Source organism: Chelonia mydas, chromosome 2 (assembly GCF_015237465.2).
Source record: "Chelonia mydas isolate rCheMyd1 chromosome 2, rCheMyd1.pri.v2, whole genome shotgun sequence".
Classification (NCBI taxonomy): Eukaryota; Metazoa; Chordata; order Testudines; family Cheloniidae; genus Chelonia; species Chelonia mydas.
In genome coordinates this window covers 7,271,891-7,292,458 of record NC_057850.1, presented here as the reverse complement: position 1 = coordinate 7,292,458, position 20,568 = coordinate 7,271,891, and the positions used below count along the sequence as shown (strand labels likewise).

The 20,568-nt window shown below is 45.8% G+C and overlaps 1 protein-coding gene across 9 annotated transcripts in view; it reads right to left on the bottom strand.

The window, feature by feature from the left end:
* TSNARE1 (t-SNARE domain containing 1) overlaps nucleotides 1–20,568 on the bottom strand; it is a 684,473-nt gene that overhangs the window by 614,161 nt on the left and 49,744 nt on the right. The window contains exon 2 of one of the 9 annotated variants that reach the window (XM_037891909.2): nucleotides 16,565–16,625. The exons of 7 other annotated variants lie outside the window; for them this stretch is intronic. The gene's annotated coding sequence lies outside the window, so the exon portion shown is untranslated. Of the gene's footprint in view, nucleotides 1–6,697; nucleotides 6,709–16,564; nucleotides 16,626–20,568 lie in introns of those variants that run through there. One more of the 9 variants, XM_043539009.1, reaches the window with a different exon arrangement.

Sequence of the window (20,568 nt, the reverse complement as noted above, 5' to 3'; positions counted from 1 at the left end):
TGAAGGCAGCTCCCCGCTAGCACCAGCGAAGAAGTTAGGATGGCATGGTATGGTATTGTCACCCTTACTTCTGCACTGCTGACTGCAAAGCGGGGCCCTCAGTCAGCAGCCGCCACTCTCTGGCTGCCCAACTCTGAAGGCAGCAGTGTAGAAGTAAGGGTGGCATGGTATGGTATGGTATTGCCACCCTTACTTCTGCGCTGGTGGTAGCGGGGAGCTGTCTTCAGAGTTGGGCGCCCAGCCAACAGCCCCCACTCTCCGGCTGCCCAGCTCTGAAGTCAGCACAGAAGTAAAGGTGGCAATACCATGACCCCCCTAAAATAACATTGTGTGGACCCCCCACACACAACTCCCTTTGGGGTCGGGACCCCCAGTTTGAGAAACGCTGGTCTTCCCCATGAAATCTGGATAGTATAGGGTAAAAGCACACGAAAGACCAGATTTCATGGTTCCTGACACATTTTTCATGGCCACAAATTTGGTAGGGCCCTAGTCATGAGTAACTGATGCTACTCGTGATTGGCACAGCCGAGGCCTCATCCTGGCAGACATCTATTCTCATCTCCCTGGAGCTATGTGCTGCAGTCAACACTGTTGTCCACCAGACACTGCTGTTTTGCCTTACAGTGGTAGCAGGGGTAACATGGGAATGTGCTAACATGGTTTGAGTCCTTCCTGGCGGGACGTACCTAAGGAGTAAAGATGGGAAACGGCACCCACACCACAATCCTTTCTCCGGTCCTATTCCACATCTACATGCAGCCAGTCGGAGAACTAGTCAGACAAGATGGACTCAGCTGCCAGGAATGTGCAGGGGACGCACAGTTTATTTCTCACTACACACAACCCCAGTACCCCCAGCATGGCCCAGTTGGATGAGATAAGCTCATGGATGATGAAAAACAGCTTGTTGAGGATGAATCCAACCAAGACAGAACGGCTACTGGTGGGCAAAGGAAAGTATTTTGAACAGTTTGCTGCCACTGTGTAGTCTCCTTCGGTTGAAGATACACATCCACAAATGGTCCATTCAGGCCATAACTTCTGAGTTCTCCTGTAATCCTTCGCCGATACTAGACATTCTCAAAGCAGCATCTGCTAATCATGCTTTCTATCATCTCCCGTTGGCTAGGAAACTTCACCTCCTCCTGGGAAAGGATGACCTGGCCTCACTTATACACACTTTTGTCACCTCCCATCTGGATTCCAGCAATGCTACAAACCTAGGCATGTGGTTATCAGCCCTCAGGAAACTCCAACTAGTACAGAACACTGCAGCTTGTCTGCTCAGCAACACTGGATGCCATGAGTACACCATACCTGTCCTGCGCTCACTAAACTGGCTTCCCATAGAACAGTGAGTCATGGTCTCAGTCCTTTAGCTTCAAAATGGACCAATGGAGTGGGCCCAGCATACCTAAAAGATTACCTGAAGCTCCAGGGTAAAAATCACAGGCAAAAACTTTGCTCCTCAGACAATGGAACTTTCCAACATACGGGTAAAGCTCATCTGTGCAGGAGACAGAACTTTCTCAGGGACTGGTTCAAGTCTATGGAACAAACTCACGAGAAAACAGGCCCAGACAAATGTCCCCACCTTCTTCTCCAAGGCACGCTTCACCAACCTGCCTTCTCTAACACACATGAGAGCAGATACATTTAAAATGAAAACCCAACTAACCCAAACAAAACACTCCCCTGCACACACAACTCTCCCCTTCATGAAAAGATGAGAGAGAGAACGAGCCACCCACAACAGATGTTAGTCACATTGCTTAATGTGCAACTGGAAGATGCCCACATAGACAGTGATGAGAATAGGATAAGAGCTAGTATATTATACGACAGAAGCCTTAAGAGCTCAGCCTAGTAAGAGGGTCAGACACGAAAGGGAAGGGGGGGCGGCGGCCGAGAGGGTAGAAATCGCAAGTGCAGTTTAATTAATGAAATACAGGATGTTGGTAATTCCCAAGCAGAGTGAGTTATACAGAGTCCTTGAAAGGAGAGATCACCCTGGGACCCTAATAGGATAGAAGTAAATACATTTTTTAAAAGGGACAGGTCTGATTTTCAAAAGTGCTGAGCACCCACAATCCCAGCTGACAATAGTAAGGGCCGTGGATGCCCATCAGCTCTGAAAAGTCAGGCTCAGAGAACTTATTAGGGCAGGATGCGATGGAAGCATCTTACTGAGAGTCACAAAAAGGACAAAACACTTTAAGAACAGCAGACGGAATCCTCTGCTGGATTACAGCAGAACAGCTCTACTGACGACAACAGAGCTATGATGAACTTACACCGGCGGAGAATCTGCGCCTATCCGCAGTGACACATGCTGGGACGGCAACGAGAAAGAGAGTCAATCCTCATGCTTCAGGGTCTACGTGGCTCACCAGCTGAGGGCCAGAAAGAAATCATCCATGTTCGGAACCCAAGGTATATTCACCCAGTTAGCAGAGGAGTATTATGGGTCTGGGCCTCACCTGAAGCCTCCAGTCACTGGAGGAGACAGGATATCAATCTCTGTTGGTAGAGGAATTGTGACTGCTTTCAGAAAAACAAAAGTAGCTGATGCATTTCAGAGATCAGGCCACACTGAAGTCACTGGTGCAAAAATCCTCAAGGGCTTGGTAATTATGATGCAGTTTTATGAGCAGTTCTCCTGCTGAGTTATGTGCTTGACCCACAGGAAGTGGGCAGCTTTCCTTTATCCCCTCCCTTATAAATGAAAATGCCATTCAGACTCACAGAATCACAATACTAATAGAGAAGTCACACAAGGGGGACACAGCTTCCTCCTTGATTAGTCAGACCACGTTCAACAAGGCTGCCGTCTAGAATATTACCTGGTGTGTTCTACTGGAATTCTCCTGACTTGCCACACGAGCCATGCCTGGCAGAAATGTAGCAACCCTCCTCACACGTAAGTTGCCTCTGGGGCACACAAAGACACACTGCCAAGGTAAACCAGATGTAAAATATAGCGACTTTTACCTGTGTCAATAACAACACCTTCGATTACTAAAGAGAGGAATTTTAAAAATCTATTTGAATTTCCACTGCCTACCACAGGTACTTATCTGGCCCCCACAACAGGATCATCTGAGCACCTCACAGTCTTTAATGTATTTATCCTCACAAGACCCCTTTGAGGCAGGGCAGTGCTATTATCCCCATGTTACAGTTGAAGAACTGGGGCACAAAGAGGCTAAGCGTCTTGCCCAAGGTCTCCCAGGAAGTCTGTGGCAAAGCAGGGACTTGAACCCAGATATGACGTTTCCAAGGGCTACCCAGGGTTATAAGGCACCTCGCTACCACCTGCCCTGACTGTGAGGAAGGCTTGCCTGTGCCTGATGAGTGTTAGCTCCCTGGCTCTACCAGCCACAAACACAGTTTGAGCCTAGGGTCCCAGAGTTAGATGAAGTGACTAGACTGCCCAGATTGCCCAGGTGGCTTGGAAGCATGTGGGATCCAATGGCGTAGTGACCATACACTGGGGCGCAGGGCCAGGTTGTAACACTTATCTCCAAGAACAGACCACCACCACTGCATGCAATTGGCCAGACTATGCCTACCCTTTCACCCTCTGCAACTCCAGCAGACATCATTAGCACTGTGGGAGCAAGAGTCAGGGCACATGCTGGCTCACGGCACTTAACTTCAAGACACTCAATCTCCAGCTGTGAATCACTTGTTCAGAAACTATTTACACCTCCTATCAGTGTTTTCAGGAATTGAAATTAGGTGGTGGTGTTCAAATTTATGGGGGGGGGGGGGGAAGAGGGGTGAGACCATGAGGGTGAAGGTGGGCTGTATGGCACCATAGTAAAAAACTGAAAAATGTTTCATGACCATTTTATTAGATTTTAAAATCATCACGCAAATTAAAGTTGGCTACTCAAGCCTTCTATGGAGCACAACATCTACATCCTTCTTGGTTTCTTGTTATAATTTTGCACAACTCTGTTAATGAACTTCTTGAATGCCATGCATTCATCTTTGGTGGCTTCTCGTGTGTCCGGTACTTCCATTCCTTGAATTGATATGCTCATTAGTTCATTCACATGATCAGGCAGAAGGAGACTTCTTTCAAAACACAAATTCTACTCAGTGATGAAAAAGAACACTCAACTGTAGCTGTTGTGACTGGGAGTAGCAAGAGATGAATTCCTACTTCTTTCAGCCCAGGAAACAGAGCATAAAGATCGGGTCGAGCCACTAGTGATGATAAAAAAGAAGTTGAAGTCAAATCTTCATTCATTCGTCGTATGATATTCCACTCTGTGTTCAAATTCTCTATTCTGTCCTGAGCACATGGCAGCCCCATTGCTGGTAGTGCCTCACTCCACTGAACTGTCTGTGTTTTACAGAATCATAGAATATCAGGGTTGGAAGGGACCTCAGGAGGTCATCTAGTCCAAAACCCCTGCTCAAAGCAGGACCAATCCCCAATTTTTGCCCCAGATCCCAAATGGCCCCCTCAAGGATTGAGCTCACAACCCTGGGTTTAGCAGGCCAATGCTCAAACCACTGAGCTATCCCTCCCCACAAAAGACAGGGATCTGTAAAAGCTATGTAGAAGTTGAGTAGAATCTAGAAGTCGCTGTTGTAGATTTTTAAGAATCAAGTCTGTGTACTTTTTCAGTTGTCTTAACAAACACTTCTTGTCCTCTTCACTTAAGGATTCAATATAAATGCCTTCATTAGTCAACTTCTGGACTAAAGTCTTTCCTTCTTCCAGTACTTTTTCAATAGATAGCTCTCTGATTGATCCAAATGTAGCTTCTATTGCTGGACAAAGACCTACTACTGTTGTAGCAGATGCCTGGATGGCATTGTTTCATGACCCAAGTGGTTTTAACAGTAGACTTACAAGAGAGAGAATGGCAATAGTCTTCTCTGAACATAGTAGCAAAAGTAATCCACCAGCCTCACTACTTAGATCCATCCCATCTTGGTAGATACTTTCCAAAGCCAGTAATAATGGCTGGAGTAATTTTAAGGCAACAGCCAAGGATCACTCATGAGAAAGCCAGATGATTTTCCCAGGTTGGACTAATTTGAACTGCAGTCCCAGTGTATCTTCTATATTTTCCAAGATATTCAGTCTTCTGGAATCTTGCTGAAAAAAGAATATAATGAATACATTAAATTTATAGCTTTTTTAATGTCTTTTGAAGAGTCTGCAGCTCGTACTAACGCTAGTTGGAGTAGATGGCCTCTGCAGTGTGTATAGGAGAGACTAGACTTACATTTTTCTCTTAGCAAAGCTTGTGCTCCACCATGTCTTCCAGAGAAGTTTGCAGCTCCATCAAATGCACAAGCAGCCATCTGTCAGGGGTCCAACTGACAAGCATTTAACTCTTCTAAGATGTGGGTTGTCACAGATGCAGCCAATCAGTCTTCTATAACTTGAACATCTAGAAATGCATGTACTGGCCTACCACTGACATCAAGATAATGTACATAATGACTTAATACTTGATGACCATTTGCATTGGTGCATTCATCAGCCATGTATGCAAATTTTTTGAATGTGGTGAGAGAGTTCTTCACTTTTTCAACTGTTGAGTCTTTCACTGTTGCACCACATACATCTAGCCAGTCAGTTGAGTTTCTTGAAGAAAGATAGTGAGCATTTGCTGGTCTTGTTTGGAACCAGTGTTCAACTTCAGGATGAACAAGTGACAATGCACTTAACATTGGCCTCCAGTTTGTAGTGTGTGGTATCTCTTGCCTAAATAGTGTGACAGGGTCGGGCCAGATGGCTACAAGAGAGTAATAGAAGGCAGATATATTAGCCCCAGGCTAAGTAGGTCCCTTTTCCCTGGGTAAGGTAACAGGGAAGGTTCCAGAACAATCAGGAACCTTCTGGAGACAATTAAGACAGGCTGATTAGAACACCTGCAGCCAATCAAGAAGCTGCTAGAATCAATTAAGGCTGGCTAATCAGGGCACCTGGGTTTTAAATAGGAGCTCACTTCAGTTTGTGGTGTGTGTGTGAGGAGCTGGAAGCAAGAGGCACTAGGAGTTGAGAGTGAGAACACGGACTGTTGGAGGACTGAGGTGTACAAGCATTATCAGACACCAGGAGGAAGGTCCTATGGTGAGGATAAAGAAGGTGTTGGGAGAAGGCCAGGGGGAAGTAGCCCAGGGAGTTGTAGCTGTCGCACAGCTGTTCCAGGAGGCACTCTAGACAGCTGCATTCCACAGGGCTCTGGGCTGGAACCCGGAGTAGAGGGGGGCCCGGGTTCCCCCCAAATCCTCCCAACTCCTGGTCAGACCCAGGAGGAGTCGACCTGGACTGTGGGTTCAGAAAAACGGCCAAGCTGAGGGCTACCGTGAAGCTCCAAGGCGAGCAAATACGCCAACAAGCACAAAACCCACCAAGGTAGAGCAGGAACTTTGTCACAACAGAAAGTATGATGCCACGGCCACGTTTGTTTGTATGAACTATGCTGTGTCTCCAGCATTCTTAACAGCCTCATTAACACTCACCGGTGTTGTCCTTGGTCAGTGGAAACTCAGAGTTCAGAGGTGCTTTCATATGAGTTCACCTCCCAGGTGGGGGGCAAGAAGGCACCTTGCTCGTTCCTCCAGCTGCTCACTGTTCACTCTGGCCACTGTTTTTCGTTGTGCCACCGTTCACTCCATTGCTCTGTTGCCAACGGCCTGCACAGTCACCTTCTGCTGCCACCTGCAACTGTGACCTCTGCGACCTGGTCTCTTGAGGTTCCACCCAGCTCTCAGTGATTTCAGCTGAGCTCTCAGCGGGGGAACCTCGCTGCTAGTGCAGGCTGGGCCGTCTCTTCCACAGAAACACTGTCCCACAGCAGGTCTAAGCACTTAGCCCTGATTATCAGTGATTTCAGCTGTAGTGGTCAGTTAACACAACAAAAGACTATCTATGGAGCCTAATCAGCTCTGTCTTCAAACAGTGGAGAGGGGCAGGTCAAATCATACTTGTGATCAGGCAGACCATCAAGCAAAACACCCTCTCTCTTGATGCCCTCAATCAGCACAGGCTAAGTACAATTCTACTGCCCTTTACTCATACAATAAGAATAACAACATTTCTTTACCCCCCCACATTCAAATGATTTGTAACCCAACCCCAGCCAAAATCTATCACTTGGGCAACACAGCTCTATTTGATGGATACCTAGGTAGATTAGGCGTGAGTGTAAATACAATCTGGTCCTGAAGCCTTTCCCCCCAACCCCCAGCTCATCACTAGCTGTCAGGGGGAGCTCATTTAGACTTTGTTAACAAATCATAATTTGAAAGTATTAGGTTGGCCAACATCACCAAAATGAATGCACTGACATTGTCATAAAAAACAACAGCTGTATAAAGAAGCTAGTCTATGTTCATACTTTTCAAATCTATTATACTTTTTCAGATACACATATTTTATGATACACATTATATGCTTTTAAAGTGTGTATTAATGTTTCAGTTTCAATTCAAAATTTCCAAACAATCACTAAATTGGCAACACTGCATGTAACTAGTTCACAAAACTGGGGGGGAGGAGTGTTGGGGAAATTCAGGGTGGGGGGTAAACACCCCCATGGGGGGTGTAGGGAAATCCCTGCCTCCTACCCTTACATTTCTCCCCTCATTTCACTTTCACGCCCCAGCAGCTGGCTGGTATACAGGCCCTCTCTGGCCCCTCCATGACCTTGCTACGCTGACCAAATTTTCTTTCACACTGCTGTTGGAGTCTCTAAAACAGATTGTTCCAGGTAAATTCACTGTCCACAGGATTGAGAATTCCTCAAGGTTAGCTCATGGTATCATGCCCTCTACAACAAGCATGGGACTATTCCAGACACTTTCTGGCTCAGTGCACTCAGCTTCCCACACTCGGGACCTATATTTCTGGGGTGGGACTGGAGGTGTGAGTAGTGGTTACGCTATTTCCACAAACAATTACCTCTTCCAGTTTGAGATCAAGGCACCCCCATAACCATCGTAGCCAGACACCCATTTCATCAGTCTACCTTGGGATGTTAAAGGGTTCACATAACTCAGAGGAGAATTTACCCTACTGCCAAAAGAGCCCCATCAATGGCTTGGTAAGACATAACCACCTTTTGTCCTCAACCATCAATATGGCAGTGCCTAGCCACTCTCAGGTCAGCACGTTATCGATGACTGAGACAGATGCAGTGGGCAGGGAGATAGCAGGAGTGCCCATAATAGGAGTTACAGGCCAAGGCTAGCAGACTGTGCAATGCCACAGCTCTAAGGGAAGAGAAGAAAGAAGGGCATCTTCACTTCCACCACAGCATCTGCATAGACATGATCAGAAGCAGCATTCCAACCAGGTCATTCCTACCAGCCTCGGCTTCAGCACAGAGTCAAGCATATCACATGAGGAGGATTCTAGTCCATGCCAGGGATAAGATCACTTGGAATCAGGTTGGAATGTCAGCTTGGTCAGGGGATCAAAACTCCACCTAGGGGGAAACAACGGCAGATGGACATCTAAATGTTCCAGCCCTACCTACAATGATAATATAAAAGCTGTATTGCCAACCTTGAGTCTGGTACTGTGGTACAGTCTCATATCATCAATATCTTACTGGAATCTATTTTTCAGTACTGATACTTTTGCAGTATTTTTACTTGGGGTGCGTAAATACAACAATAAGGCACACATGTTGTTGTCCTGCATGCCCAAAGATGACCCTGATGATTGTATTAGGTCTTGTGAGTATGGATGAAGCTAAAGAAACCAACGGGTGAGTGGCAGTCGTTTCTGCAGGAAGTGCATAGGTAGCTCGATGCCGAAGAAGAGATTATAATCTGTGCCTGCTGAGTCCGCCACTGTTTACGATTCAGCCTCTGTGCCTCAAGAGCCATACAGTGATTAATCTCCAACTGGGGAACCCCACCACTGACTACTGCTCGCCAGCATGGTCAAGCTGTTGCTGACAACTCCCAGCTGCCAACGCCAATGTTGCACCGTTTCAAGGGATGCTTCAGTGTGTCCTTAAAGTGTTTCTTCTAGCCGCCGCACATGCGGTTGCCCACTTTCAGTTCCCCATGCAGCAACTGCTTTGGCATTCTGGTGTTGGCCATCCTCGACACATGGCCAGCCCAAAGTCACGGGAGTGCGATGAGCACGGCTTTGATCCCTGGGACGTAACTAAGCTCCAGAACCTCATTAGTGGTAACTTTATCCTGCTATTTGATGCAGAACATGGCACGCAGATGTAGTAAATTGAATTTATCTAGAAGCTTAATGTGATGCCTGTCCCAGGTCCAGGTCTCACACCCATATAAGTTGGGCAGCACAACGTATAGACTTTTAGATTGGTTTGAAGCTTAATACCATGTTGCTGCCAACTCAGCCTGATAGTCTGCCAAGCAATAAACTGGCTTTGTTGATACTACTTGTCAGCGCCTTGTCTGTAGTATCATCATTTGACAATACACTGACAAGACAGCAGAAGCCTATAACTGCACTCAGCTGTGTGTTGCTAATGGCGATTTTCAGTTTTGTGTAGGGTTTCTCTGGCACAGGTTAATACATGATCTTTCTCTTTTTCAGATTGATTGTCAGCCTATCCCTTCTGCAGACTCTGAGAATCGGTGCATAATCAGTTGTATCTCTTCTACATACAACCAAGGTACACTAGTCCTAGAAAGGCAGAGCAAGTGCAACAACTCTGGATGACAGAAAGAAGAGGGGGGGAGGAGCCACTTATCTAAGACATGAAAACAAATAGATACATGAGTGATTGTGTTCTCTGCCACAGGTTTTACTGAGACAGCAACAGACAGCTCTGACCACCACAGGACCACAGAAATCAGAGGCAAGAAAGAACAGCTACATCATCATGTTAACTATCACCCCCTGCCAGAAGCATTTGCTGTATGATGGGCTAATAGTGCCATGTGACACCCACTGGCGTACTTCCTGCTCCAGGGGCTGCTTCCTCAACTCAGACTACCCCCAAACACTAATACAACCAAGAGCAGTGTGCAGAAATTTAATACACGGAGCACTCGGCTCTGAATAATACAAAAGCGTGGTGTATTTCTGTTAGTGCCTTAATTGCTACGTGTCTGCTGCTTCCCTCGCCTCTTTTGTCATTTACAAATTTCAATTCCATCTAAAGCTACACTGACCCCTCTTAGGCTCTCCCTTCAGAATGCAATTGTAATTCAACACAATTAGGCAGGACAGAAAGCCAGGACCTTTTTACATTGTCAACTGGATTTCATTTGTTGGACATGATAAAGAGGCTCTAATTTAATGCTCAGGCTGGTCAACGGTACATTACTGATTCCGTCAATTTCCCACTGGATGCTTCAGAGATTAAGACAGTAGAATATAAGGAGGAACATCTCTCTGAACAGGGGGGATGGGCCCTGTAACACCATCCCTTTGGGAGGAAGATTCTCCAGACAGAGAACAAAAAGGGTGCAAGAACTGGGTGCTTGTAAAGCTGGGGAGGAGGACCTGGTAACAGTCTTCAAATATGTTAATGGCTGCTATAAAGTGGACTGTGCTCAACAGTTCTCCATGTCCACTGAAGGTAGGGCAAGAAGCAGCTGGTTTAACTTGCACCAAGGGAAATGCACGTTAGAGATCAGGGAAAAGCCTTCCAGCTACAAGGATAGTTAAGCACTAGAACAGGTTACTTACGGAGGCTGTGGAATCCCCATCACGAGGATTTTAAGAATGAGCTGCACACCCTCCACCCGGAATAGTTAATCCTGCCTCAACACAGGGGGCTGCGCTAGATGACCTCTTGCAAGTTTGGATATTAGGAAAAACTTTTTCACTAGGAGGGTGGTGAAACACTGGAATGTGTTACCTAGGGAGGTGGTAGAATCTCCTTCCTTAGAAGTTTTTAAGGTCAGGCTTGACAAAGCCCTGACTGGGATGATTTAATTGGGGATTGGTCCTGCTTTGAGCAGGGGGTTGGACTAGATGACCTCCTGAGGTCCCTTCCAACCCTGATATTCTATGATTCTATGAATCCCTTCCAGCTCTACATCTTCATGATTCCATGACCCAAATGGAGAATCAAAGGTTGGGTTTTTTTTTAAATGGCAGTGACTAGCAAGTCAAAACCTGTAGCAACTTAGTTTCAGCTCCAAGAAGGAACTGGAGAAGCAGCCCAGCCTAGTAGATAGATTACTAGACTGGAACTCGGGATGCCTAGGTTCTATTCCCTGCCCTGCCACTGCTCTGATAAATGACCTTGAGCAAGGCACTTCTCTGTGTGCCTTGGTTTCTCCATCTGTAAAATGTAATTACACTGACCTCCTTTGTGAAGTACTAGGGATGAAAAGCACTGTATAACAGGCAGGTATTATTATAAGCAGTGGTAACCCCCAAAAAATTGTATAGGCAAAACAATGCAGCATACTAACTGAAAACAGGTAGAAATCCCCATCAGAACCAAATAAGTCTTCATGATCGAAAAATAAACCCCAGCAGATTGTCACTGGAATTATGTGAATCATCATGTTGTTATAGCAACTTCATCTCTGCATCAAATCTAAAACCCAAGCACAGTTCAAATAATATAAAAGCATTAGGTAAAAATGATATAACACGAGATAAAAATGGATGGGGTCAACCTCAGAGCAAATCCCCCCTCCCCCCGTTTCTCTTGCCTCCTCACCCCCCTCTGAAAACATTTTCCTTTCTGTATTTAAATAAAGGTGAACAAAATGCAGAGGTTATGGTAAAGAAATACGGCAGTTCACATCCTCAAATTATATTATGACATTACAATCAAGGTCCATTAAACCTTTGTAAATTAAAGTTGGGAAAAACGAGTAAAGCCAAATGAAATTCTGAATATTGCCAGAACACCCTTCAATCACTGACCCAGTTGTCCCAGAGCATGACAGAATTTACCCATTGTCTGAACATTCACATCCAGTTTCCCACTCACTGTTCTGAACACTAATATACAGTGTCTCAAAGGCTGCAACGTTTGCTCCTGATCTGTATAGAATGTCTTGAAAGCTAATGATTTTACTGGTTTTATAGGTACAATACTACAACTTCAAGGAATCCAGTATAAAAGCACAGAAGCAAAGTATAGCCTTTTTATAGCACAAACCGAACTCCTCCTGAAAACTGATAAAAAATAAACATTCTTCAGGTATGTGTAATATTGTTTCCCTTAACTTAGGTACTGTCTCACATTCTCTGCCTTAAATATGAATTCCAAAAATGATGAATGGAAAGCATTTGTGGACAAAGGTTTTGTTATGTGAAATAAATGTGTTTTCTCTTACTGTCGTCCTTTCAAGGAAGTATACTGCTGTAAGACAGCACTGTCTGACTGCAGTTTACTCACCAGTGGGGACTGACAGACTTTCTGTAGTGAGCGTAAGGGTCTAAGCCATCCAATTCTGCAGGATACAATCTTCCATTTAAACAAGCGAAACAGGCAGGTAGGAGGGGAGAAGTAGCAGTTAGAGATCTTCTAACTCTTATAGTTACAATGACAACTTTTCAAGTGAGCTGCACCTATGAGAGCCAGTGTTATCTTCATGAACCTGCAGGCAGATAGATCCAGTGCTTCTGCCGCTGCTCAGAGCTGTCCCAAGCTACAACAGAGTGAATGTGGCTATTCAGGACCTTGCGGATAGCAGTGAAATGGACCAGAATTGGGTCCGTTTAACTGTGCTGCTGATTGGCAGCAGTGTGCGTAGCATTAGAAGCAGTCTGTGGAGCAAGACACTAGGATCTACAAAACAGAGGCTGGGAAAGGAATAGGACACAGGGGACACACCCTTTGCAGCAGCCAGAAAGATGAATGAAGGGTAGAGTAGAGGAGACATACACCCGCATTGGAGCAGTCAGGAGATGAAGGGGATGCTCCTCCTCTCTTTCAGTAAGGAGGAACTGGGGCTCCAGATTTATACAGAACAAAGTTTATCCCTTTGAATTAGAGAGCCTGGGTTTTTTTTTTTTTTTTTTGGGGGGGGGGGCGGGGAGGTTGGGTTTTTTTTTGTTTTGGGGGGGGGGGGTTGGTGGAGAATGGGAGGAAGAAAGGAAATAAAAGTGGTGACACAAAAAATGTTTCACCCTGGATAGTAGGCTTCAATCCTTGCACTAGCAGGGGTGCGATACAATTTTCAAGTCCCAGATAAGCTATTTTTGTGATGTGGATTCCAAAATTCATTTCACACAAGCCAACACCCATTACATGGTAACTTTTTGGTCACTACTAACTTTGGTTAGAAGGGAATGTGCCATCTAGAGATGAAAAGCTTTGACACCCAAACCAAGCACCCTAAGAAAGCCAATCTTCCACCATCTCCATTCCAGTGAGGAATCATTACATTTGCTCTGATTACTTTTGGGAAGCGTATATGGTTGTAAGGTGACGCAACAGCTCACCTACTCACAACTACCCTGCAACTCTTGTGGGGTCCCATCCAGATTCCCAGAGCTGGGCCAGGAGGCACCTCAGGGCTTTTCAGAGCACAATGTGACAATTAACATAAGGCAAATTAAACACACCCAAATCATGATTTTAATACTCAGCTCTGATCCCAACATGGGCAGCAGATTAATCAAGAAGAGGACAGTAAAATATTTTCACTAATTGACAATTAAAACTAAAGTAATAAAAAGTAACAGCCTGACTGCTATTATCTCATAACCGAAGACTATAGAAGCACCATCCTCCCCAAATGGGAGGAGTTTTTAAAATGCATTTCTTCATTAAAGTTTCCTCGTAGGCTGGTGGAATGAGTCACCTTTCCCTGCTTCTCTATGAAAGAAAAGGTGGGAGGGAAAGATTACACAGCTTTACAAACACCTGTTTCACCCAGGCTGTTCCAAAGCAAAAGGCTTGTATCCCAGGGGGTCCCAGATAACGTGAAGCAGCCCCAAATTTCCAGGCCAGAATAGGGGCTCCCTAACCCTTCTTTCCCTTACTACAGAGGTGAAGAGTTCTCCCATGACCTCAGAGCCTTGCTCCATCCTCACATGCACAGCTGTGCACCCAGCCCTCAGCATAACTCTGCCAAGCTGCTTTCCTCTGCTGAAGGAATATGGGGTTTGATAACAAGGATGAATGTTGCTTCTCTCCCCACCCCACCCCACCCCCTGCAGACTCACTGGCTCATGAATACAGATGGGACTTTCTGTGCTCCAATCAAATATAATGAAGTGAGATCACATAAGCCATTATCATCAACAGCGCGAGTCATGTCATCTCTCTTCCCCACACACGGCTAGCGGAGTCAGAGCAGCCTCTAACTTGGAGCATGGGGCACGGCTCTATGTGAGAAGCATGTGACCTTGGGGGCGGGGGCGAGCTCGCTCTTATTTCATAACTGGCTCTTCAAAGGTTTCAGGTCAGAAAAGGTCACAGAGCCAGGCTGGCAGGCAGGTTCCCACTTGGCCAGTTTGTCACAGTTAGCCCCTTTGCGGCCAATTCACTGGGGCAGTGGGGGTAAGACAACCTTGCAGGTTGATTCTGTGGAGACGAGAGGAAATATTTCCTTCTGGGAGATAAACGAACAAGACAGACGACATGCTGTTGTCCTCAGCTTTCCAACACCTCCCCAGAGGCAGTAGTTCAAGGTCCTCTTTGCTTGTTTTATAAACTTGGAAGAACCAGGCAGCTCAGGAAGTAACAACGGGACAGCACTTGACTCTTACAGAGGGATTTCTCTGCAAAGCACCGCACACACATTTCTTCATCCCCAGCACCCCTCCAAGGCAGGAAAGGAATATCATTCCCAACTAACAGACGGGAAAATCGAGGCAAAGAGGTTAAAAGCAACTTGCCCAAGGTCAAAAGGAGTTCACATTAAACCTCACCTGTGCCCTGCCCTAGCTACTACAGCAGAGCAGGGGATGGAGTGGAGCTGCGGCTGGGATCAGAGATGGTCTGGGGATAGAGGGAATGAGGGCAGAGCCACGCTGGGGCCAGAATGGCACTAAGGCTGCGGACAGAGCTGGTCTGGGGGGCAGAAAGGGAGTGAGGGAGAAGCTGGGCCTGGAGGCGGAGCAATACTGGGGGCTGAATACAGAGCACTCCCTTCCCGCCCCCAGATAGGGGCTGGCCCCAGCCCTGCCACGTTCCCCTGTGAACGTTCTTCTGTGCACCCCACAGTGAGAACCACTATACTAGAGCATGCAGTTGCCTTCCCCAACAGCATCCCTAATGGGAAGAGACAGCAGCCTTTTCACCTGTAGGTTGCCCATGTGATTCCAACTTACATTGTAGGGGCTGAAATTTGCTGTCATCTGGTGTCTCTGTGATGACCTAGAGGAAACCAGTTGATGACCCAAGTCTGGTAGCATCTTTGATGGGTTCAGTCACAGAGATCCCCTTGGGACTGTCACCTGATGTGCTGAAATTACCTCTGAGCCCGTTTCCCCTGCCAGCTTGGGACTCCAAAACCCTGCCTTGTTGAGCCAGACATGCTAACCTTCTGCAACACACACCCAGGTCTGGGCCACGCCCCCAAAGCTGCAGGCTTTAAGTGAAAACAGCTCAGCAGGTTACCTGTCTCCAGCACCCAGACACCCAGCTCCCAATATGATCCAAACCCCAAATAAATCCTTTTTATCCTGTATAAAACTTATACAGGGTAAACTCATAAATTGTTCACAAAATTTATATCACTGATACAGATATGCACATGTTTGCTCCCCCAGGTATTAATCATTTACTCTGAGTTTATTAATAAACAAAAGTAATTTTATTAAGTATAAAAAGTAGGATTTAAGTGGTTTCAGGTAATAACAGACAGAACAAAGTAAGTCACCAAGCAAAATAAAACAAAACACTCACGTCTAAGCCTAATACATTAAGAAATTGATTACAGGTAATATCTCACCCTCAAAGATGTTCCAATAAGCTTCTTTCACAGACTAGACTCCTTCCTGGTCTGGGCCCAATCCTTTCCCTGGTACAGTCTTTGTTAGATCCAGGTGGTAACCAGGGGTTCTCTCATGACTGGCAGCCTCCTTTATCCAGCTCCACCCCCTTTTATAGCTTTGGCATAGGGCAGGAATCTTTTGTCTCTCTGGGTCCCCACCCCTCTTTCTAAATGGAAAAGTACCAGATTTAAGATGGATTTAATCATCAGGTGACATGGTCACATGTCACTGTAAGACCCCTAGTCTCCATTCCCCATGGGCTGGTCCACACATACACAGGAAGGCTTTCAAGTAACTTAGGCCATTTACAACTGATTGTTTCTGGAGCACCCTTAATGGCCTTCACTTAATATGTTTATATCTTATTCTCCTAACTCCAGATATAGAAATAAAACATGCAAATAAATAGGATGAACACACTTAGTACATTACAAGCTTTCTAATAACACCATACAAGGGGTATTTAGCATAAAGCATATTCCAGTTATGTCATATTCATAAGCATACTTCCATAAAGCATATGGAGAGCAACGTCACAGCATCTATTAGAGAAGTGTCTTTGTTGGCAGTCTCAGCATATAGGCATGGAGGATGAACTCTCTTTTCTCCTGCCATCAGGACAGTCTTATGGTTAAGGTTCTGACTGGAACTCTGAAGATCTGGTTCATTTCTCACCTCTGCCACAGATTCCCTGCGTGACCTTGGATTTGACCGCTCTATGTCTCAGCTCCCCCATCTGTAAAACAGGGATAACAATACTTCCCTTCTCCCCACTTTGCTTTGTCCAGGTAAACTGTAAGCTTTTTGTGTCACCCCCAGTATGTTCAGTGCTTAGCACAATGGGGCCCTGGTCTCAGCTGGGCCCCCTAGGTGCTACTGGAATACAAAGAACAAGCTACATCCATCCTTGGTGTAACTCCAGTGTTTCTCAGTGTTCCCAATGGAGTTACACCAGGAAAGAATTTGGCTCCCACCAATGGCGTTACACCAGGGAAGAATTTGGCCCTCTGCTTGTGTTCAGTTTTGAGATGGTGCAGCAGGGCTGCGAGGCGGGGGTTGTTTGCAAACTGCTGCATGTTCAATAATTTTCATGCTTCACGTGTCAGTAATTTTCTCTCTCACTTAGAAGAGCGCACTTCACTTTTCTAAAACGTAGTCATTTATTCTATAGGGAACAACAGTGCAAGCAAGTTTGTGTGCAAAAGTGAGAAAAACAAGATCATGCCACATAAAACAGTAATAAAAACAGGCTCCTGGGGGCCTAATTCACTTACACCATGGATGTAACCAGAGCGCCAGCCCGCCAATCCAATAACACAGGTGCAACATGGGTGATCTGATTTGAGGTCACATGCCAGCAGCAGTGCTATATATTGTTTTTAAATAGCCTCCTCAGCACCACACAAACACAGCCATGATTTCTGAAAGAAGCAAGCAGTTTGCCTTTGACTGTATTTGAAAAGTCACGTGAAGAGCTTGTAAAGCGGTAGCCGTACAAGAAGGCAGGAGAAAAACAAACGCAAAGATGATTAGAGCCTGGTCATTATCATCCCTCAAGTCTAACCTGCATCTCCAATGAAATAATCAAAAGCCTTCTATCAGGAGACAGTCCCTGTCCCGAAGAGCTTAAAAGGGAAGTATAAGACAAAAGATGGATACAGAAAGACCAACGGCGGAGTGCAAGGAAACAATGGAGACAATGTTGATCAGAATATTGGTCAGAGCATGCCAGCAGCCTAACCACTGTCAAGTTTTTTTGTAGGCATCCTGGCAAAGGAGAGTTTTAAGAGGGGAAGGAAGATAATGAGTTGGTTTTGTGGGTGTTTACAGGGCGCTTCTTTGAAGCGCATGGGGCAGCAAGGGAAAAAATATAAAGGTCCTTGCTTGAAAATTTAACATGTAGGAAATAAAGGCTCACATGACAGGCTGCTCAGAGGTGAGGATCGACAGCTCAACAGTGGATGAGAGATGCTAGGAAAGGTGGGGATTGACTGGGAAAGGCCTTGAAAGTGAAGACAAGCGGCCAAAAAGACCCAAATGGATCCTTTAAAAATACTAGGGAATAAGCAGAAGCAAACACAGCAGGTAGTCCCATAAAAAGGGACCGATAGCTGGTGATGATTTACACGATTTATACAGGGAAAGCTATACGAAGAGAAAAAACTTCCAGAAGCTCTAAGACATGGGTCTAACAATGAAATAGCATCAAGGTGGGGAGGATGGAGTAGCTATTTTCATTCGGACACTGTGTGCTATAAATGTGAATTTATTAGGTTAATATTAAGGAGGACAAACATCAGTATAATCCAGATGATTATATTTTCTCCATTTATGTATGTTAATAATGACAAAAATAAAATAATGGAACAAATAGCCATCAGATGAGAATTTTCGATCCCGATCAAGATTTGCACTGGTGCCCTAAAGGTGGAAGGCTCCACATCCACTACCAGCCACAAGCAACACTTTCCCTCTGCAGCTTTCTTAAGCCAGAGGGACAGCGGAGTGGAAGTGGGAACGCTGAGATGAGGAAGAATTCCGGGAATTTCCCCCATACCAACCAGAAAAAAAACAATTGCAAATATGTTGCAAGACTTTTAGTCACATCATGTTTTAAAAAGGGCCATTGTAGGAGACAAACAGACCGTAAAATATGCTGCCACTCACTCATTCCCTTTCTGATTACTCCAGGTGTCCCAGATACAGCACTCACTCATGGTATCCGTTCCAAAACAGGACAGTCTTTCAACTCCAAGCTGACAGCAGGAGGTGCTGCTTTCTGGAAATCTTGTACACAAAACAATTACAGCGGAACCAATACACTGGACAGTCAAATCCGCCAGGGGACTTTTGTTTTTCAGCTCTTCAGGGTACCTGTCTGTCTTTGTTTATATAGTGCCATGCTCGTCTCCAGTGATTCATAAATGATGAACTGCAAATAGTTAACAAATAAAGTTTGCCTGGGGTTCTGTTCTACTCAGTGGGGTTCAGAGCAGTAGTGAGAACAGAGGGGGTTAAATTAGGTTTATCATGACTTGGAAACTGCAAAATCAATTCTCTTTAGTGCTGATCTCTTTCAGGGAACTCCCCTGTTGCTATTTTCCTTCAACAAGGGAAAAAGGGGGAAAAATACACGTATTCAGCACTGCTGTTCTACTAGTCAGACCAGAGAAAAAAGGGAACTTTATCACGGCATCTTCTTATAGACCCAGAACCTGTGGCTACTACGAGTGTGGCTGATCAGACTGGGAAGGAGAGGAATTTTTGGAAACCAACAAACGATAGCCAACGAATACACTGCAAGCACTAACAAATATGTGGTCAGGAACAATCTTGCACTGGCCAGAGATGGACTAGATAAACAAACAGGCCCCCTCCAGCTCTAACAGGCACCTTTCCCATTCACCCAACCTCTGCTAATAACAATATGGCCAAAAAAACCTGAGTGCCTAAAGTTAAAGCAGTGAAACCCATATTTACACAGCACTTTGGCCTGATTTTGACTGTGATTGCTCAGAGAGTCTGAAAAAAAAAAAAAAAACCACCTCACCCATTTTATTTAAGTACCTCATCCCCTCGAGCTTATGCATTACGCCGGGCAGACAGGCAGGACCCCAGACCTGTGTTCCCTGTGAGCTGCGTGCTTGGGCGGCATGCAGGAGAGATTCAAATGCCCCTCCGCCCACATTGCTCCGTCCTGCAGCTGCTCCCGGGACTCTCCTGCTGGCTGTGCACAATGGGGGGGGGGGGGGGTGGAGGGTGCTGATGTCAGGGCGCCCATGTACCCCATCTCTGCAGAACAGGGCAGAGGGGACAGCCTGGCTCAGGAGGACTGTCTGAATGCCTTTCTTAAAGAGACAGTGCACTGTTTCTGAGATTTCCCCAGCAGCCAGCTCATACAGTCTCTCTCTCTTCCCCCCGCCCATGTACCCCATCTCCTCAGCATGGGGGTAGGGAAACAATAGGCCTCAGGACAGAGCAGGAGAGCTTTCAGTGAGTGTCTTAAAGAGACAGCACACAGCTTTCCCCAGCAGCCAGTACGCGCACTCACACACACACACAGTCTCTGTGTCACAAACATACACACACTGCATCATACACCATCTCTGTGTCTCTCACACACACACACCCGCTCTGTGTCTCACACACACCCCCTCTGTTACGCACACACATATACTATCTCTGTCACACTCACCTCCCAACACATATTTGTATTATTGTTGTTGTTACTTCTTGGTACCTTCTGCAATGCACATATATTCTCTGTAATTTTATTCTTTCAGTGTGTTATTTTAGTGTTTTGACTGGTCTATGTCATAATTTTTATTTCTCTCTTACACTTAAATTTACTTCTTTGGGTAGTGAGTTCTAAAAATGCCTAACCTGTCCTGGCCGGAGTAACTATCCCTATGATAACTTTTTAAAAATATATATCATATCTAGGTTTTTTGTTTCTACTGGTGGCGCACATCCGCACGTACCTCGCTGCACATAACAAAATTTATTCTGCACATGGATGGAAAAAAATTAGAGGGAACATTGCCCCAGACATGGAGCTGGCAGCCACAGCCGGGAACGGATCTCCAGGCAGCCAGGACCCCTGGTGCAGGGCAGACAGCCAAGGCCGGGGCCAGGAGAGAAACTGGGCGGCGCTCCCTGCCTGCCCGCCCTCTGTAGGG